Source organism: Prionailurus bengalensis, chromosome C1 (assembly GCF_016509475.1).
Source record: "Prionailurus bengalensis isolate Pbe53 chromosome C1, Fcat_Pben_1.1_paternal_pri, whole genome shotgun sequence".
Classification (NCBI taxonomy): Eukaryota; Metazoa; Chordata; class Mammalia; order Carnivora; family Felidae; genus Prionailurus; species Prionailurus bengalensis.
In genome coordinates, this window is record NC_057345.1 from 93368140 (window position 1) to 93390498 (window position 22359).

A 22359-nucleotide genomic window follows, 5' to 3' on the forward strand; every position below is an offset into this window, starting at 1 on the left:
TGTCGGTTGAGTGTCCAACTTTGGCTCAGGTTGGTGAGTTTAAGTTGGTGAGAGCCAACTTTGGCTCTCGTGGTTGGTGAGTTCAAGCCTGGCATGGAGCTTGCTGCCTTCAGGGTAGGGCCCAATTCGGATGTTCTGTCCCCTTCTCTCTGTGTCCCTCCCCTACTCTCTCTCTCTCAAAAGTAAAACATTAAAAATTGTTTTAAAAATATAAAAAATATATTAAAAATAGAATAAGAGGGTTAGTTTGGGCAATTTCTAGGATTTCCCTTTAAGTTTTATAATATGCTTTAAGTCACATTTCAATATACTTCTTGTTATTGATATACATATATTCTTAGGGGGAAATATAAAGTCTTGGATAATTAGAAGTCTCTAACATATAAGGTCAGTTTAATAAAAAAGAAAATAGATTTGTTTTAAATCATATAAGCAAGCAAACAAAAGCCCTTCTAACTGCAAAGCTCTGTCATGTCTGTTAATCAACTAATGTTTATAACATGGATACAGCATGTGTCCCTTCTTATTGTTGACAGCTGTTCTTCTATTCATCAATTATTCTAATTTACTTTCTGGAACTGTGAATAATTTTGGCTTAAAGACCAAATTATCTTTAAGCAGGTGTTGCTTAATATAGCTATAAAAAGAAAAGAATTCAATTAACATAAACTATATGTTGTGTATCTGCATAAAATATCTCTGGGGAAAAAAGACACAAAAAATTGATAAAAATGGTTCTTAAAGGGTCTTAAAGGAAAACTGGATAGTTAAAGAATAGAAATGGTAAGACTTTCCACTACATACCTTTTTATACCTTTTGAATTTTGTACTATGTACAAATATTACCTATTCAAAAAATTTAAATAATAATATGAAATATAAGTAAGAATTTCCAATTGCAAATTACTTGAAAATTCTAATTGCAAGTAAATGAAAGGTATTAGTAATAAAATGAATATAATATATTCATTAGGTATGTAAAGAAGTAATATTTCAGAATGATTTGTAAATTTTTTATAACACAAGACCTCTTCTCAGATCTGATTCAAATATTATTTCAATCTTTCTTTATGAGATTAAAGTATGTGTGTTCTTTCCATATTGAAACTCACAAAAATTTTAAAAACATATTTAATTGCTAAAGAACTAAAAATTTACAAGATAAGCAAAACTAGTTTTGACTCAGACTGTATAATTAAGTCTTGTAACCCAGAAAATGTAAAGGAAAAAATGGTCAAATCTGGTACTAAAAATGTAAACTGTAAACCTTCCATTTAATAGAAGTTGTCATAAACGAGACAAAGGACAAATCAGGAATAAACACAACACACATAAACGGTTAAATGGTGACCAATGAGAACAAATAGATAGCATCTTCAAATCAATACCCCCCCCAAATTCCAGTTGAACAATGAGCAAAGACTACACAGACACTTCACAGAACTACAAAAGAGACCAAAAATTTATGAAAAGATGTTCAACCTCACTAGTGATACTAAAACAAGACACCATTTATGGCCTACTAATTTTGGCCTACCTGATAATACCTAGTTTTGGCAAGAGTGTGGGTAAATGCCCTTTCACACATTGTGTTAAAAATGTAAATTGGGACAAACTTTTTGAAAGAGACTTTGACAGCATGAAATTCTTATCTATAAAAAAAATGTTTTTAATGTTTATTTATTTTTGAGAGAGAGACAGACCATGAGCAGGGGAGGGGCAGAGAAAGGGAGACACAGAATCCAAAGCAGGCTCCAGGCTCCAAGCTGTCAGCACAGAGCCCAACGCGGGGGGCTCTCACGAACCATGAGATCATGACCTAAACCAAAGTTGGACGTTTAACTGACTGAGCCACCCAGGCACCCCCTCTATAAAAATTTTAAATGTTTATACTCTGACTCACCAATTCTAATTCTACTTCTAGAAACTGATCCCAAAAAAGTACTTGCAAATACACACAAAGATATATATACAAAGATGTTCCTTGAAGATTTGCTTGTAATAGAGAAAAAAGAGTAATGAACTGAGCTCTCATCATAGCAGCATTGTTAAATTATGGTAAATTCATAGTACAGAATATTAATGCATCCTCACAGTGCAAAGGCACATCACAGAATATAGCTATAAATAAACATCTGTTGAATGGATAAATATAAATGCATCCACTTATTTTTTTAATGCATCCACTTATTTTTATATTTTTGTAAATATAAATGCATCCACTTATTTTTTATATCTGTCTAAATAAAGAAAGGTCTGGAGGGATACATATCAAACTGGTCAGAGTGGTTACTTCTGAACAGGAATTGTAATGGATGCAGGGCATGAAACTAGGAAGAGAAAGGAGCTGAAGGGGGACTGTTTTACTCTTCATCATCTGTATTATCAGAATGGTTTACAACCAATATATATCCATGCATTACTTGTATATTTATACATACATTTCTTACATGAATACAATTTTTAACTCTAAAAAGAAAAAAACTATGAAAAATTACAGGATTAGATTCCAAAGGTTCTCTTCTATATCAAGATAGTAACTAGAATAGAATCCCAAAGATAGGATTAACTGCTATGTTTACAATGAAATAATTATTGGGTACTATTCTAAGATCTTTACTTACGTTGTTTAATTGATCCTTATAACAGTCTTATGAGATAGGCAATTTCATCCCCATTTAACAGATGAAGATATTGGGCTTTGTAAGTTTAAGAAATTAACCCAGGGGCGCCTGGGTGGCTCGGTTGGTTAGGTGTCTGACTCCAGCTCAGGTCATGTTCTCACAGTTCATGGTTTGAGCCCCGCATCGGGCTCTGTGCTGACAGCTCAGAGCCTGGAGCCTGTTTCAGATTCTGTGTCTCCCTCTCTCTGGCCCTCCCCCACTAATGCTCTGTCTCACTCTCTCTCTCAAAAATAAATAAACAACAACAAAAAAGAAATTAACCCAGTATTTACATTAAGATTAAACGTAAGGATGGAGCTAAAATGTATTATGCTAAGAGAAATAAGTCAATTGGAGAAACACAAATACCATCTGATTTTATTCATATATGGAATTTAAGAAACAAAACAGATGAACATATAGGGGTAGGTAGAAAAGGGAACCAACCACAAGAGATGCTTAATGATAGAGAACAAACTGAGGGTTGATGGAGGTAGGTGGGTGGGAGATGGGCTGAACAGGTGATGGGTATTAAGGAGGGCACTTCTTGTGATGAGCATTGGGTGTTAAGTGATGAATCACTGAATTCTACTCCTGAAACCAATACTGCACTCTATGTTAACTAAATAAAATTTAAATTAAAAAAATAAAAATGCGGTTCCTGAGTGGCTCAATTGGTTAAGCATCTGGCTTCAGCTCAGTCATGATCTCACAGTTCGTGGGTTCGAGCCTCCCATCTGGCTCTGTGCTGACAGCTCAGAGCCTGGAGCCCGCTTCAGATTCTGTGTCTCCCACCCTTTCTGCCCCTCCCCAACTTGCACATGCACTCTCTCTCTCTCTCTCAAAAAATGAATAAACATTAAAAAATAATAATAATAGGGGTGCCTGGGTGGCTCAGTCAGTTAAGCATCAGACTTCAGCTCAGGTCATGATCTCCCGGTTCACCAGTTCCAGCTTCATGTCGGGCTCTGTGCTGATGGCTCAGAGCCTGGAGCCTTCTTCGGAGTCTGTGTCTCCCTCTCCCCTGCTCATACTCTGCCTCTCTCTCTCTCTCAAAAATAAATAAAACATTAAAAATAATAATTTTAAAATAATAATAATAATTTAGAGGCACCTGGGTGGCTGGCTCAGTTGGTTAAGCGACCAACTTGGTTTCTGCTCAAGTCATGATCTCGTGGTTCGTGAGTTTGAACCCCGTGTCAGGCTCCAAGCTGGCACTAGGGACCCTTCCTTGGGATTCTTCCTCTCCCCTCCCTGGCCCCTCCCCCCACTGCTCTCAAAATAAACAAACATGAAAAAAGATTTTTAATAATAAAAAAAAATTAAACATATATTTCACCAGCAACTGAATACTTCTTTCAGAAGTACATCAGGACATACATCTTGATATCAGCATCCATGTCAATCAGGAAATCTTTAAAAAGTACCAGAGGGAACCTATTTAACAGGGTAGCAAAACAAAGGGGAGGCAAATTTTATATTTACATATATATTATATATGATTAATCTTTGTATGTTAATCATAATTAATTTTATTATGTATATATATATATGATTAATCTTTAGGTCAATTTTTCATTAGCTCCTCAAACATCTGAGCAAGTAGAACTCTTCAACTCTTCATTTTTTCCATAAGCATCTGGGCTGCCTTATCTTGGTAGCCAGACAAGAAATTGTCTCCCCTCCCCAATTCAAATCCTAAGCTTTGCAGCAATGAAAATTAGAATTTCTGACTGTGAAAGGGAGACCAAAATACAGAAACAGAGAGGACAGGCAGAGAGCAAAAGAGGAAGAAAAGGAGAAAGGGTAGGAAAAAGGAAAGAAGGAAATACAGTAGCCAAAGGTTACAACCCTGGGCAAAAATGAAACCATAGTCTGTGAGATGCTAAAGCTCTTTCTGCTATATCACACTAATTCCCAAGAAAAGGAAGGGCAAAGATACTTCACAAAAATAAGGAAAGAGTCATCTAAACATGTTAAAGGAAAAAACTTCACAGTAGTGAAATAATTTTTAAAAATTATTCCAACTGAGGACCCTAATTTTATGATCTTTCACACTGTTTTTCTATTAAACAATGTTAATAGGGTAAATAGACTCCTAGATAAAATCCTGCATTAATAACAGTCTAACCAGAATTTTAAACATGCACTTTTAATAGGAGAGACAAAAAGGATTAGCCCAACTGTGTAAGAAACTAAAATAAAATTAGATATTACTTTTCTCTTTTTTTTTTTAATAAAGGTTTCCGGGAGATCATCAGTTTTTTGTTTTTTTTTTTAAGTTTATTTATTTTGAGAGAGCAAGAGAGTGAGAGCAAGCAAGTATACGAGACAGGGAAGGGCAGAGAGAGAGAAAGAGAATCCCCACAAAGGGTGGGATATGGTGCTCGAACCTACAAACCATGAGATCCTGACCTGAGCCAAAGTCAAGAGTTAGATAACTGACTGAGGCACCCAGGTGCCCTGATACTACTTATCATTTTAAAAAAAACTCTCCAGATCTAATAAAATATATTTCTTAACCCTTATTTAATCAACCCCACTTAATTTAAAATTGTTATCTAAATGAATATTGCCATCAAAAAATAAGGAATATTGAAACTGATAGGAGGGAAGGGAACCAGAAGGAAGGAAGGAAGGAAGGAAGGAAGGAAGGAAGGAAGGAAGGAAGGAAGGAAGGAAGGAGAAAGAAAAGAAAAAATTAGATCTAAGAGCTCTAGAGTTTAACTTTCAACTTTAAAATGGACCTCGGTCTTTAAAATATCTATGAAAACCACACCAAATATAGGGAAACCTAGATAAACCTAGATAAATTTAACAGTGTGTTGCTACAAATGCTTCACTCTGAACACAATTTAGCTTTTAGAGCACAACTAAAAGCAAAATCAGTGTTGATTTAAAGCATAAGAATTTTTATTTATTTAATTTTTTAATGTTTATTCATTTTGAGAGAGAGACAGAGTGCTAGTGGGGGATGGGCAGAGAGAGAGGAAGACACTGAATCTCAAGCAGGTCCCAGGCTCTGAGCTGTCAGCACAGAATCCGACGCTGGGCTCGAACCCACGAATCACAAGATCATGGCGTGAGCTGAAGTCAGACACTTAAACGACTGAGCCACCCAGGGGCCCCTATTTTTATTTATATAAACAATTGTTTTAATGTTTATTTATCTATTTTGAGAGAGAGACAGAGAGCATTTGAGCAAGCAAGACGGAGGGGGTAGGAGAGGGGCAGAAAGAGAAGAGAGAGAATCCCAAGCAGCCTGTCAGCACAAAGCCCAACATGGGGCTCTCGAACTGAGATCTTGATCTGGGCCGAAATCAAAGAGTTGGACGCTTAACCAACTGAGCCATCCAGGAGCCCCTACTGCATAAGAATTTTAGATCAAAAAACAAAATGTGTAGAGAATTTTTTTTATTCTTAAATAATACATTTTTAGTTCACTTGCCTAGAACATGGTTCGGCAGATCTCTTTAAGACCTATCAGACCTTTGGGGCACCTGGGTGGCTTAGTTGGTTAAGCCTCTGGCTCTTGGTTTTGGCTCAGGTTATGACCTCCTGGTTTCAGGATTTCAAGCCCTGTGTCGGGCTCTGTGCTGGCAGCATGAAGCCTGCTTGGGATTCTCTCTCCCTTGCTCTCTGCCCACCTCCCTCACCCTGCACTGCCTCTGTCTCTCTCAAAATAAATAAATAAACTAAAAAAACAAAAAACAAAAAACCCTATCAGGGGCTCCTGGGTGGCTCAGTCAGTTGAGCATCCGACTTTGGCTCAGGTCATGATCTTGAGGTTCATGAGTTCGAGCCCCACATCAGGCTCTTTGCTGACAGCCCAAAGCCTAGAGCCTGCTTCAGATTCTGTGTCTCCCTCTCTTTCTGCCCCTCCCCTGTTCACACGCTGTCTCTCTCTCAAAAATAAATAAATATAAAAAAAACCCAAACAAACCTATCAGACCTTTGCTGTGTTCTCTGGTCTCAGACTGAACACCTTCGTCAGAAAACTCACAGATGGTGTCACTGAACTCAAGAGAAACCTAGCAGTAGGTATGGGCAGACCAAAGCAAGTCTATTCTTTAAAACAATTTAAAATGAGAATCCCACTTACTAGTGAGCAACAGTGCCACTGCTTGATTACACAATTATTAGACATTAGGCAGAAGTAAGAATTCCAGGTCTCCTGACTCACAGGCAAAAGCTTTAGGTGTTAATCATACAAAGAATTAAAAGATTTTTTAAACGATTTATTACTTAAATCATCACAGCAGCTCATGGTAAAAATTCAAATGTTTATTAGGCAGAGTTTCAACCTATAAATATGTAAATAAGAAATGTAGAAAGTATATATTCTTTTTTTTTTTGAAGTAGGCTCCACACCCAACATGGGGCTTGAACTCACAACTTTGGGATTGAGAGTCACATGCTCCATCAACTGAGCCACCCGGTGTCCCTAAAGTTTATAATCTTAATATTTGTAATAAAAATTAACTCCAAGCACAAATTAATTCTATATCAACCAAGGTCAAAGTAAAATATTCATATAAACTCATACTATATTCCTTATTTATTATTTGTGTGTTTCTACTTTATTTATTTATGGTAAAAATGATGTTTTACCTAAGAACACAATTTCACCTTTCATTATATGAGACCTCTAGTATCGTTTTCTGTCACACCTAAAGCCAAGGTACAGAAGTGTGCTTTGTAAAACAGATGAAGAATGTCCTTCATGGGGCGCCTCAGTGGCTCAGTTGGTTAAGCATCCAACTCTTGATTAAAGCACAGGTCCTGGGGCGCCTGGGTGGCTCAGTCGGACGCTGCCGTCTTCAGCTCAGGTCATGATCTCACGGTTCATGAGTTCGAGCCCAGCGTCAGGCTCTGTGCTGACAGCTCAGAACCTGGAGCTGCTTTGATTCTGTGTCTCCTTCTCTCTCTGCCCCTCTGCCTCTGGAGTTCTATCTCTGTCTCCCTCTCTCTCAAAAATAAATAAACATTAAAAAATTTTTAAAAAATAATAAATAAATAAAGCACAGGTCCTGACACTGGGGTCATGGGATCCAGCCCCTCACTGGGGTTAAACTGAACATGGAGCCTGCCTGAAAGTCTCTCTCTCCTTCTGCCCCTCTCCCCAACTCGAGCTCTCTCTCTAAAAAAAAAAAAAAAAAAAAAAAGTCCTTCATGTTGTTTTACTTCCATACACACTTTATTATTTTCAAAGGGAAAAACAGAACTTAAGGTATTTGTGTATACTTCAGAAATTGAACTACATAAAAAATGGATTTTTTTTTAAAGTCAGTAGGTCAACATACAGAAACACAGCAGGAAATGTACTGAACCAAGAATCACAAAAACTTGAAAATGTACTGAAAAAGTCAAAATTATATAAGCATTAACTACTGAATTAAGTACATCAGAATATATACTATGTAATTACTTATTAAAGTCTTTCATCCTTAGCTTTTCTACTTCCTTACCTTTTATATATTCATCACAGAATTGAGTCGGAAGGTACATTAGTCCACTTTCCTATAATGCAGAATATCCAAAACTTACCTCTAACAGATGGTCTGCCAACTTCTACATAAATGCCTCCAATGAGAGAAAAATTTTATGCCCCCCTTACAAGCCACTTGTGGAAGGCAGTCTCTAAAATGGTCACCAATGAGCCTACTAGTGTTTACAACCTTCTCTAGTCACTGGCCCTTGAATGTGCACTGGATTTAGTGACTCACTTCTACCCAAGAACATAGCAGAAGTGTTGGGCTGTCACTTCCAAGATTTGTAAAAAGATAGTAGTGTGAGTCCTGAGTGCAGGCATGTGTCCTCTCTCTCAGAATGTTCACTCTGGGGGAAGCCAGCTGCCATGTCATGAGGCAACCTTGTGGAAAGATCCAAGTGACAAAGAACTGAGGGAAGCCTCCACTCACCTGCTGGCAAGGAATGGAAGCCTTCAGTCCAACAGCCCACAGGAACAGAGACCCAAGCCACTGAGCTTAGAAAGAGATCATCCCTGATTTGTGTCTTCAGATGACACCAAAGCCTCTGTGGCAGCTTGACCAAACCTCAAGAGAGATCTTAAATCAGAGGCACTCAGCAGGTCTGTGCTCAGATTCCTGACCCTCAGAAACAGTGAGATAAATATTTGTTGTTTTAAGTCACTGTTTTGGAAAAGGTAATTTGTAACAATAGATAACACTCCTTTAATTTTTTCACAAGTATAAAAATTGTGCTTTCCTAATACTGAAATGAAATCTACTTTCTTGCAACTTTCATCTAGTTATTCATGTCTTCAGGATCATCATGATACAAGTTGATTATGTTTCAAACTTTCACACATTTGAATCTGACCAATAATCATGTCTATTTTCCTATACGCTTTAGCAATTCTTCATATAGCTTACAGAACCCCTACCATTCTAATCATTCTCTGCCTAACATGTGTTAATCACTCTCTTAAAACATCCAAAATAGAATACAACACTCCAGGTATGGTATTTCAATGTATACATTGAAATCAACACTTCCCATGATGTGCGCACTATATAATAAACACACCCAAACACCTAAAGTTGCTTTACATCATCATCTGCTCATCAGATACTGTTTTTGCACTTCCCAGAATTTAATTTCTAAAGCTTCTCTTGAAGTTGGAAAGAAAACCAGTCCAACGCAATTTCCAGGCTTTCAAAATAACATTTTAAAAAAGGTTAAACCAAAAAATGGACATTAAGGCTCCAATTTTAGTTCAGTTCTGTAAAGTTTTCTCAAAAATTTTATTACAAGATTCTATTTTCTTTTCCAATACATCAACAAAAGTCACAAAACATACTTAGCCATAGAAATCTGTTCATTTTATATAATTCATTATTTAAGTCGATGTATCAAATAGTATAAAATGTTTATGTCCTTTTTCACGTAGTACTGTTTCTCTATAAAATAGGGTGTTGACTTGCAAAACAAGATAAAGGTCCAGGGAGAGTGGCAAGCATGTGAATTGTGCTTAATAAATATAAGTTTCTCCCCTTCAGAGTTCATACCCATGGTAAAACCAGTATGACAAAAGAGCTACTAAAAACATGCTATGGGAGAGCTACTGTGCTGTGGATAAAGTATAAAAATTTACTTTAGAAAAAGTTAACCCTGGTTTTAAATATATTTTAGGTGTAATTTTAAAACATTAGGAAGCTTGAGGCCCCTGGGTGGCTAAGTCCATTAAGTCCCGGACTCTTGATTTCACCTCAGGTCATGATCTTGTGTCTTGTGGTTCTTGAGATAGAGCCCCACATCAGGCTCTGCACTGACAGCATGGAGCCTGCTTGGGATTCTCTTTCCCTCTCTCTTTCTGCTCCCCACCCCTGCTTACACATGCACGCACTCTCTTACCCTCTCTCTTCAAAGTAAATAAACATTTAAAAAAAAAAAGATTCTCTCTCTCCCCCTTTACTCCTCTCCCCCACTCACATGTTCTCTTCTCTCTGTAAAAAATTAAAAAATAAAATAAAATAAAAAATAAAACAAAATATTGGGAAGCTTGATTAGATCAAATTATGTTGCAGATGCCACACGAAGAGACTCTTACTTATGATAACGTTTGTTTGAGGTCAGTATTTGTTTAACAATATTTGAGTATCAGGGCGCTTGGGTGGCTCAGTCAGTTAAGTGTCCAATTTCTTCTCAGGTCATGATCTCCTGGTTCGTGAGTTCAAGCCCCACATGGGGCTTTCTGCTATAAGCAAAGATCCTCTGTCCCCCCTCCCTCTGCCCCTCCCCTGCTAAATCTCTCCCTACCCTGTCAAAAATAAACAAACATTAAAATAATAATAATAAAAATATTTGAGTATCTACTCTGTGCTAGTACCATGCTGCGTCCCAGAAATACAATCACTGAGTTACTACAGTGAAGACGATAAAACATGAAAGCAAGATTTATAAGGTAGTGTGTGGTGTTTTGTAAGGATAGCTTTTTACCCAAACAGAAACAAATTAAAAAGCAAAAAGCAAAACAAAAAACAAAAGCAAGAAAAATCAGTTGAAATATATAAGCTTTGACTATTCAATGTAATGGTCTCAAAATTACACAGAATAAAAAAGTATCCTTAGGTATGGGGATTTGGAGTTTGAAGACCTGGATTCAAGTCTTCTATATAAAAGTAATATGCATAAAATATAAAGAGCACCATAGAAGAATTACAAATGAAATGCCATGGAAGTTCAGAGGAATAATAGGGTTTCCTGTTAAGAATGGGTTTGAGAGATTGTTAATATCCTAATATGCAGAGATGGGAAAGGAAAAGCTACTAACACGTACTGTGCATTTACTATGTCAGGCCCTTAATACTCCTATACAGTATTTATGAATGGGACAAGAGGGTCTATATGACTAAAATCCTTTGACCTTTCCACTACAATATTCTGACATTTACAGGAGGTGGGGGGAACAAGAGGGGATAATCAGAATAATAAGCCTAGTGTCAAAGTTTTAGAAATTGAAATTCAACTTATTTCCTGTGCTAAGTAGTGATTCATTAGCTGAGTGAGTCTAAGGCAATGCTTCTTAAATTTTTTTCCATAGGGGCAGAAAAAGACTGAACACATCCCCAGGGTCCCTTAAGCATGAAATTTCTTTGAAGTCTCTGAAATCTACCTTATATTCTCTAAATATAAGAAAATCGTACTGAAAGCAGGAAAGCAATCCTTGCACACATATAGGAAAGAAACACCCTTTTTCCATGTCACCATGGTAATAAAGAACCTCCATCAAAGAGTAAGGATGGATGCACCTTAATAGTTCCCGTGAGCCCTGTAAGGCCATTATAAGAAATAAGGTCCTGGGCCTCAAAATACTAAATAGATCATGCAGAGTATTTTAATTATCCTTGCCAACGCTCCACTCTATTAAGAGGTAATCAACAGATGCCTTAATTTTTTTCCAAAGTGCTTTCAAACAGACTATCTTGTTCAACTTAGAGCCCATTCCAGACTAAAACAACAGTAGGTATTATCCCCATTTTACAGATCTAGATATTAGACTCAACAGTAGGTTAAGTAGCTCTTCCATGATTGTAATCGATAGCTAAATGACACTTAAATCCAGGCAATCTGATTTCCAGCTTACTGATTTGCTAAGGAAAACTGCATCTTTTCATACTTATTTTGAAGTATTTCTCAAACTACAGTATATATCAACCATATCCCATGCTATCCATTCAGTAACTGATAATTTCACAAACAGAAACAGAGGCTGAACACAAGTATGTAACTAGGAACTTAGAATAATACCCCTGTTCTCTAATATTATAGTCCTAATACTGGCTTTAAAAGAGAGAGAGAGAGAAAGAAAGAAAAGAATTAGGAAGTAGGAAGAAGAGGTAAACATATTGAAATCCCTTCACAAAAAATTACATATTATTATGGCATATAAGTTCCAGTGTTCTGTGGTGCTTGCTTTTTTTTTTTTTACCTGACAATATACTGCTAATGGTTTAATTGCTTGTCTTTTCCCGCACTGTATAATAATTTTCCTTTTGTATGGAAGCAATCCACCTACCCCTAAAACCTAAGGTAAAATTGTTCATTACATCTTTGTCCTAAATGAGACCCCTAGAATATGCCATATAAAGGAAAATGGGCTCTTAGGCGTTTCTCCTTCCTAGTAAAATTTCAATGCAACTCAAGCCAACACCGGAGACAAAAAATATTCTACTTGGATTTACTGTGAAAAAAAGATCTGTAGCATATTTAAAGCCTACATGTTAATTTCTGTGCCATTAACTTCTTGAAGCATTCTATGAAGTCTACAACAAAGGGAGGCAAATAAGTGTTAGATCACAACCTATGAATCTGGGTGGAACAAAGGCTTCTCCTTTCATTATGCAGAGAACCAAGTTGCCAAAAACGCTCCGCTCAGATACCATGCGTGGTTACTGACTCCACGTCTGGGTATAGAGATGAAAAAAATCAAATGCTGTTCAAGTGCCGCCCAGGCTACCTTGCCCCTTTTGCCCAAGGCCTCGCCCCAGAGCTGGAGCCCCAATCTTTCTCCCCAATACAAGGAACCGGCTGAACCCTAGAGTTCTACAGCCCCCGCCTCTTCTACGCCGGCGCTCCTCAGCCCCAGCAAAGCCGGGTTCCAAACCCAGTCGATTCCCCTCTCCCCGCCCCCCGCCCAGACCCCCAAAGGCTGCACCCACAGAACCACTGACGTAGGAAAGGCCAAAGCCGGCCCCGCGGAGCTGCCCCACGCCGCCGCTCGGCTCCCAGCCCCGCAGCTTCCTCCCCTCCTCCCGGCCAAGGCGTGCCCAGACAGGGACGCGAGCGCGCCCCTCAGTTCTCGCAAGGGCTCGGCCGCGGGCGAGGAAGGAAGAAATCAACGCAGCCAGCTCCCCTCCCGCCTCTCAGCAGCGGCGAGGTGGGCACTGATCCTGCGCTTGCTCCCCGCTCCGGGGCCGACAGTACCAGGCGAGGGGTGTCGCTCTACCCCAGAGCCGGGCTGGAAGAGAGGGGAAGGTGTGGTCCAGGACAGGCGGCCTCGAAATAGGGGCCGGCAGTTCCCAGGTCCTCATCCGGCGGCGCCGGGGCCTCACTCACGACCCCAGTCCCCACCCAGGAGGCACCGAAGCCTACCCGAGACCCTTCTCCCGGGCCGCAAACGCCGCCCTTTGGGCCAAGGGCCGCCTGGGTCGGAGCCCTGTCAGCTGGTGACAGGTGGCGACTGGTGACCATGGCAACCCGAGGTGCGACGCGGCCGACCCCGCCTCCGCCTCCCGGAGTCACTCACCTGAGGGTTCCCGGACGAGTCCAGAGAAGCGGCTGAGGAGAAAGCGGCTGTGAGGCCGGCGAACGGGGCTCCGACGCGGCCGGGTCCGGGCTGGGGCTGGAGCGCGAGGGCGGAGGTCTATGTCTGGGTTTGGCGTCGGTCCTCCCTCCTGCCGCCCGCGCGTCAATCCATCAGATCGTCAGGCCGTCCTTCCTCGCGTCTGCCCCTCCCGGAGGACCGCTCGGCTCAGCCTCTTGCAGACTGCGGTTGTCAAGCGGCGCTGGAGCAGAGCTCCAGCCCCGAGCGGCAACCAATCATCGCGCTTCTCCGAGGCGCCTCAGGACCCCGCCGAGGGGCGGCCAGGCAGGTGCCTGAGCCAAAGGGAGAGTCGGCTGGGCGGGCCCGAGCCTGGAGAGGTGGGGACCCGCCTAGACAGACGGGCTCTGGCCTGCCCTCCAAGGACCTGCTGGACTCGGAGGAAGAGCTGGCCTGGCGATTGGGTGAGAGACCAGCAGCCGGGACGCAGACGGGTCGCTGGCCGGTGACCCCGCGTCCCGAAATAGCGCGGAGGGGGCTGTCGCCTCGGAATCGAGAAGTCCTCTGCTCATTAGAATCGCCTCTATAATACTCTTTCCTGACAATTTATTACTGAACGCAAATGAAATAGATCTAGCCTGCCCTTTTCTCTCCGCTCTTCCTGGCCTCACTTTCTTCCTGAAAACTCCCGCTGCTTATTTGTCCCATTCATGATTTCTCCTTTTGTGATGCTGATATGCCTTGGAGCATTTTACAGTTACTTAACTTGTTCACAGATTTGTTTTTTTTACTACCCTTTTTATTAGTTGCAAGGCCCATGACAACAGAACTTCACTTTCCGACCCCACCAGTGCAGTCGATTCCACAAATATACATGATGCTTAACCCAGTTGAGTTTTCAGTGGGTATAACGATGTAGAAGAGCTAAGAATACAGTGATACAAACCTGTAAGAACCTCGCCTTCATAAGGGCCAAATGCCAAGAGTGAGCTGGGCCTCCAGACTGAGGGAAAGGACATAAGAGAGAGTGGTAATAATAAACATCAAAAACACTTATGAACAGGAAAAATTTAATCTAATTCAAGATAAAAGAAGCGATCGTGTGAAGGAAAGGTTCTAAGAAAAGTATTTACGAATTCAGGAAAAAGTTTATGCAAAACTTTACCTAGTCCTGATTAACTCTTATAAGAAAGTCTTCATTAAGAAACTCTCTCAGTGATAAGTGACAGGCAAATGAATATAAACACAAATTAATGTTACCCAGGGTCTTGATATCAAAAAGAAAAAAGAAAAAAATTTTACGGAGTATTTAAATTGAAAAAGTGGGCAGATACAATATATCCTGGAAATGCCAGTATGGTTTTTGCCAGTATAGTTCATCTGAGAGTCTGCTTCTTAAATTTGATTCTCAATACCACTGCAAGAACCAAGCACTATTTAAATTTTCAGCTAGATCTGATGTGGTTTAAAGTGTTGGGGTTTGGAGCCAATGGCCAAGAAAGAATTCTTGAGACGTCTTCAGTGCAAAAAAAAAAGTCTTTATTAAAGCACAAGGACAGGACCCATTGACAGAGGACAGAAATAGCTGCCCTTGGGTTGTGAGGAGTGACTGATTATATAAGATTTTTCTATCCTACGGAAGGGATGGTGGTATCAGGGTCCTAGGAAATTCAATCTATAGGTTTCTAGAAGTTTGACTATTGATAAGATTGCTTTTTTCTTGTAAATCATTAATACAGTTGCAAACTGGGGCTTCTGGGCAGCTCAGTCAGTTAAGCATCTTGATTTCAGTTAAGAGTCAGTTAAGACTCTTGATTTTGTCTCAGATCATGATCTCACAGGTTCATGAGATGAAGTCTCTCATCGGCTCAGCACAGAGCGTTTAGGATCTTCTCTCTCTCTCTCACTCTCTCTCTCTCTCTCTCTCCATTTGCCCCTCCCCTGCTTGTGCTCTCTCACTCTCTCACTCTCTCAAAATAAATAAACTTAAAAAAAAAAAAAAAGACCGTTGCAAGCTGATAGAGGCTCATGATGGAGGCATCACTGTGATCTTTATCAGTTAACCACTTTTTTCTCCCTTTCCTTTGTTTTTGGGCAGCCAGGAGTGCTTGAGGAATGTCACACATATCCCACCTTGGGGGGGTGGGGGGTAGCTGTTAGCTTGTGCTTTGCCCTCAGCTTGCCTTTGTTTCTCACATCATTTCTAGAAAGAGTTACTAATCAGGGAGCCTGACAAACATTTGACCACCTATTAGAGGCAGAATGCTACATAAAAGGAAGAACGTGATCTGGTACTAGATTGGTTTGGGCATTCATAAAATAAAGTACTTTACTTATGCTCTCATTTAAGCTTCACAATCTCCCTTAAGATGCCTGTTAACTATTCCCATTTTAGATGTTAAGGGATAATTTGCCCAAGGGCAAATAGCTGATCTGTAGGGGAGCGAAGATTTCAACCAATACGATTCTTAAACCCTTCTTTTTGCACTCTACTTCAGTGTATCAACTGGATATTTTAGTGTGAAAAAAAAATGGACTTATCCTGAAAAGGTAGATGGGGCGCCTGGGTGGCGCAGTCGGTTAAGCGTCCGACTTCAGCCAGGTCACGATCTCGCGGCCCGTGAGTTCGAGCCCCGCGTCAGGCTCTGGGCTGATGGCTCAGAGCCTGGAGCCTGTTTCCGATTCTGTGTCTCCCTCTCTCTCTGCCCCTCCCCCGTTCATGCTCTGTCTCTCTCTGTCCCAAAAATAAATAAACGTTGAAAAAAAAAAATTAAAAAAAAAAAAAAGGTAGACGAAATAAGGTCTTATTCATGTTTATATCCCCCATATCCTGTGGCAGTGTTACCTGTGTCTAAATTTTGAACAAGTCCTCAGAATTGTTAGAAGCAAACGCACAACCGTATTTCCAGAAAAAGGGGGTGGGGAAAAGGGAGAAATCAGGCACTGAAATATGACATCTGGCACATCTTGTTCAGTAATAAATGCATTGACTGTATATTCACTTCCTAATGTAACATCATCAAGTTTTACACTACAACCTTAATAGCTGTTAGCCTAAGGTATCACCTTTCCTTCTATACTCAGCCACACTGATTAAGATTAGATCTTCTTGTCTTTCACTCTAGTTGCTGCAAAGCAGTGAATTGTTCAGAAAGGACAAGGCTTTCTCAGTTGAAGGACTGTCCTTGGATTCTGAGGTACTGCCTCAATCATTCACCAAATATTTATCAAGTGCCTACTCTGGATGTGGAACTAGGTTAGGCATCGTTTGAAAATGCAGGTCCTAACTTGACAGAATGATTCATAGTGCTTGTGACTTAAATGCCTATAGGCTAAGGTGTACCCCTTTTAATAAGATTCTCAAATCTCATTTCTAAAAAGGGAAATAGAAGTTTTTGGTTTTCCCCAAATAGTGGAAAGGAATCTGAGCACAAGCCTAAAATAGGAAATCTTGCCTCAAGCTGTTCAGGGGAAGTTCAACAGGGATATGAGCACTTGTTTTAAAAGTTCCACTCTCCTTATTAGAACACACACAGAAATACACACACCAAAGAGCTGTGTGATTTATAGCCAGCAGTGCCCTGGCTCTGGGAGAACAAACAAGAGACCACCACTGCTTCTCTTTCAAATAGTCTCAAAGATTAGGTAGGTAGAATACCTGGGTCTACCAGCACTCCTCACCAGACCCCTAAACAAAAGCTTAAATTATATGTCAATGACTAAACCTAGCAACACACACACACACACACATTCTTGTTTCAACATAAAAGAGATGTGCTTTTTCATGTTAAGTAAATAATTGGATGTTCTACTGAAAACAAAAATAAAAATTTTTAAATATTCTGTTTTGAAAAAAAAATTCACCCTATTTTAATGAAACCACTGGCATACTTCAAAGTCAAAAACAGGGGGGAAACTACAGATTAAAAATATTAATAATACATAAATCACATTAAGCATAATTTTGGATGGGTATTTTAGGGTAAGGTTAGTAACTTTCTAGTAATAATCTTGAGACTATTTAGTAGAACTTGCTAGAAAGAGCAAAGAAAAACAGAGATTGACCAAAATGAGTCTAGGTAGGTGTCTTATTGTAAGTCATGTGCCCCTAAGATATTTATAAAAATCCTATTTCAGAAAAATTAAGTATCATATTAGCATTTCTTTTAGAGTTTGGTCAGTAACTAAATTGGCCCTTTCCAACTAAATTTTGAGATATTTATCTGAAATAGTTACACAGCCCCTGGATGGCTCAGTTGGTTGAGTGTCTGACTCTTTTTTTAATTACTTTTTAATGTTTATTTATTTTTGAAAGAGAGAGACAGAGTGTGATCAGGGGAGGGGCAGAGAGAGAGGGAGACACAGAATCTGAAGCAGGCTCCAGGCTCTGAGCTGTCAGCACAGAGCCTGATGCAGGGCTTGAACTCACAAACCGTGAGATCATGACCTGAGCCGAAGTCAGAATGCTCAACCAACTGAGCCACCCAGACACCTCTGAGTGTCTAACTCTTGATCTTGGCTTAGGTCATGATCCCAAGGTCATGAGATTGGGCCCCGAGTCAGGCTCTGCACTGAACACAGAGCCTGTTTAAGATCTCTCTCTCTCTCTCTCTCTCTCTCTCTCTCTCTCTCTTTCTCTCTCTCTCTCTCTCTCTCTCTCTCTCTCTCTCTCTCTCTCTCGTCTCTCTCTGCCTTTCTCACCCCCTTTACCCCTCTCCCTGGCTCATAAATAAATAAATAAATAAATAAATAAATAAATAAATAAAGCCACACAAAGGCAAATGACAAAATGCTTTGTTTCAGTGATTGTTCTTCCTATCCTAAAAGAATGCACCCAAGTTCAACACAGTTTACCAGGGTTTCTGTGTAAGTATAATATAGTGAGCATATGCATAGAATTCTCAATGCTACAAATTACACATGAATTGGGATTTTGTACAAAAGTTCAAACTGAAACTCTTACCAATCTACAGGTAACATAAGAAATTTCTCCTTACTTTATTAGGTAACTAGAATTCCACTCATACAGATACCATATAGCAAAATAGTATCAGTGCTATGTCTCAAATAAAATATAGGTGCTTAATAAATACATGCTGACATATCAAAATATTTTCTGTGATCCTATCCCATAATGTTCCAGGATTTTTTACCTCAATACCTGGGATTCGTTCTCACCGCTTTGAAGAATGAAGAGGTGGACACAAAACAAAATGAGCAGCAGGCAAAAGTGTAATAGAGTAGGGATGCCTGGGTGACTCAGTTGGTTAAGCATCAGACTTCGGCTCAGGTCACGATCTCGATCTCACAGTTTGTGAATTTGAGCCCCACATCAGGCTCCGTGCTGGCAATTCAGTCTGGCGCCTGCTTTGGATTCTATGTCCCCTCTCTCTCTCTGGCTTACCCTGGCTTGTGCTCTGTTTCTGTCTCTCAAAAATGAATAAACATTAAAAAATCTTTTTTAAGTTTATTAAAGATTAGAAAGGAAGAATAGTATGAAAGCTCTTTTGCAGAGAAGGAACATTTTGAAAGTCAATTTCTGCAACAATAGGCAAGGGTCTTTGTTTTTATAAGATTCTGGTCAGCCCTCTCTTCCCTTCTCCCTCGTTCCTTTTCAGGTTCTACCCTTACTGGCTAGATAACTCTAGGTGCTGGCTTGTCCATTCCTGATTGGCTCGACTCCATTGTGTGAGGAGTCAGACTATGGTCATACTGTCCCTCATGTAACACAAGTTTTATGGTTTACTTTTGTTAGTTAGGTATTTTGATAGTCAAATTCCTGAGGGGAACCTGAGGGGGAATAGGTGGTGTCTGTTAAGTTCTTAAGAGGAACCTTAAGCCCGAGGGGGTTTGCTGTGGTCAAATGCTCCCAGCACTGTTCCAAAATATGTGTTTTTCCCCCACCCAGGGACCTCAGGTCCTAACCTTTCCCTCTCTGCCTATTTTATCCTAGCATTTCCCAATCATAATATAACAATCTAGCTCATGTAGTCATTTACCAGGATCCAGGAAAAGCAGCAACCTATAACAACCCATTTAATACCTTGCTCACTGGTCATCCACCTCTCAGTCTCTGTGCTAAGAAGGTAAACATAGGGGGGTGCCTGGGTGGCTCAGGCAGTTAAGCGTCCAACTTCAGCTCAGGTCCTGATCTTGTAGTTTGTGAGTTCGAGCCCCTCGTTGGACTCTGTGCTGACAGTTCAGAGCCTGGAACCTGCTTTGGATTCTATGTCTCTCTCTCTCTCTCTCTGCCCCCTCCCCCTCTCAAAAATAAATAAACATTTAAAAAAAAAGAAGAAGGTAAACATAGGGCCCTCAGAAAAATCAGGCCTAGAGATTAGGACTGTTCTGGGATACAGGCAGAGTTCTTGAAAAATTCTTGATTTTCAGGCACAATGTTTAGCGTTGTCAGCTCTTGGGAACAACTATGAAGCTTCCCTGAAGATATTGAAAGTAAAATTCCCCTCTCTGAATTACCTCTGAGCTCAACATTTGAATACATTAGAGTAGAAATACACAAAGTCACCTGAAATCCACAATGCTTGGATGCCTACTGTCACTGGAAATGAAAACTCAAGCCAACTTTCCAGTATCAGTGACAAAGGAATCTTAAAGGATGCTCCTCAGGAAACATACCCCAGTGCATTGCTTTGGGCCCTGGGGAGCCATTCTTCCTGATTCTGTATTAATTTTATCCTCTTATTTGGTGCTCTAGGCAATGCATTCATCCAATTCCCCTCATTCTAATTCACCTTCATATTTATGTTTTGATTTCCCACATTGTCTGCCTAGGGAAAGGAAAAATTGGCTGGTCAAACCTATACAGATTTTATCTACATCTGTAAATTGGCATCCATGTTCATACATTAGTCTTACTAGCTTGGTTTCTGTGAGTCCACCCTGAGAGATGGATGTGCTTTCCATTTGCTAACAAAATCAGTTTCCAAGCCTGCAGTGATGCAAATCAAACTTTGGACCACATATTCACCCAAGTAATACAACCTCTAGAGGCCTCTTGGGAAGTGGCCAACAGACTTTCCAGATGCCACCTCTCTCCACTGATGTGAAGTCAAGTGAGCTATGGCCTCCACTTAAAAATTTCTACCCTTAGTATTAATATTATAGCTTTTACTTAAGAAAATCAGTTTAAATACAGTAAAGCCCATTTCAAGTGAATCACAGATTATATTAGATGTTCTGCTTGAACAGCAAATAAACATGCTTGTTAAAAAAAAAGTTATAATTTATTTAAAGAGAGAGCCTCATTAAACAAAGTGTGGGTGGGGGGAAGAGCTATTAGAGATTAACAGAGATTTAGATTTTACCCAATACAATCAATGGGCAACCAAATGCAATGGGGAACACCTTGTTTAGATTCTACTGCATGGGGTACCTGGCTGGCTCAGTCAGTACAGCATGCAACTCTTGACCTCAGGGTTGTGAGTTTGAGCCCCACATTGGGCATGGAGCCTACTTTAAAAAAATATTCCACTGCAGACAAACAGTGGGAGGCAGAATAATAGCCCCTCCCAAAGACATCCACATCTTAATCCTCAGAACCTGTGAATATGTTACTTTTCATGGTCAGAGACTTTGCTAGTGTGATTATGTTAAAGATTTTTAAATGGGGAGGTTATTCTGGGTTATAATCACTTGGGTCCTTAGAAGCAGAGAACCTTTCCCAGCGGGGGTCAGAGGGAGATAAGACTATGGAAGGAAAGTCAAAAAGATGAAACATTGCTAATTTGGAAGACAGAAGGGGACTAAGAACCAAAGAATGCAGGCTGTAGATGCTGGAAAAGGCAAGTAAACAGATTCTCTCCTAGAATATCCAGAAAGGAATGTAGTACCTTGATGTTAGCCCCAGGGATGCCCATGTCAGACTTCTGACCTAAAGACCTGGTAAGATAATGAATTTATATTGTTTGAAGTTACTAAATTTACAGTAATTTGTTATAGAAACAATAGAAAAGAAATATAAAAACTCAAAAAGATATTTGAGACAAACCAGGAGATTTAAACAGGGGTTGGGTATTAAATGGAGTATTGAGGAATTAATATTAACTTTTGTTACAGTATGATAATAGTATCTGAGCTATCTTTTAAAACTTTTTGCTAGAGATGACATACTGAAATATGTATAGATGAAATGATACAATGAAAGCTGGGATTTGGTTTAAAAAACTGTCCCTTTACCCCCAAAAGGTGGGGGTATAGATAAGACATTAAAATTGGCAAAAGATTAGTTAATTGTTGAAGATAGGGGCTCATACTATTCTATTATTGTGTATACTTGAGATTTTTCATAGTAAGTTTTTTTTAAGTGAATTAACTTAGGAAAGAGCACCTGAATATTACAGATCAGCACTGTCCAAAACAATTTTCTGCGATGATGGAAATGTCCTGCATCTCCACTGTTCAATGCAGTAGTTACTGGCCATGGGACTGATGAGCACTTGAAATGAGGAACTGAAGTTTTAATTTTATTTAATTTGAATTAATTAAATTTAAATAGTCCCATGTTGGGGCTCCTGGGTGGCTCAGTCGGTTGAGCTTCTGACTTCTGCTCAGGTCATGATCTCACAGTCTGTGAGTTCGAGCCCCGCGTCGGGCTCTGTGCTGACAGCTCAGAGCCTGGAGCCCGCTTCGAATTCTGTGTCTCCCTCTCTCTCTGACACTCCCCCATTCATGCTCTGTCTCTCTCTGTCTCAAAAATAAACATTTAAAAAATAAATAAATAAATAGTCCCATGTGGCTATTGGCTGCAATATTACACAGTGCAGCTCTAGATATTAGAAGAGAGCCATGATGTCTTGTTATTAGAATTCAAATAAGTAAGCTTGTGAATCAAGTCAGCACACATCTGCTATTTTTGTCTGCCCAGCCTCTCTTTCCCTTTCTTCCTAATAC

At 39.9% G+C, this 22359-nt stretch overlaps 1 protein-coding gene across 12 annotated transcripts in view; it reads right to left on the bottom strand.

Moving 5' to 3' along the window:
• Nucleotides 1-13749, bottom strand: part of WDR47 (WD repeat domain 47) — a 70760-nt gene extending 57011 nt beyond the window's left edge. For 3 of the 12 annotated variants that reach the window (XM_043575741.1, XM_043575742.1, XM_043575740.1), the window contains exon 1: nucleotides 13435-13749. The gene's annotated coding sequence lies outside the window, so the exon portion shown is untranslated. The remainder of the gene's footprint in view (nucleotides 1-13434) is intronic. The other 9 variants (XM_043575748.1, XM_043575751.1, XM_043575749.1 and 6 more) reach the window with 6 other exon arrangements.
• Between the last annotated feature and the right edge of the window lie 8610 nt (nucleotides 13750-22359).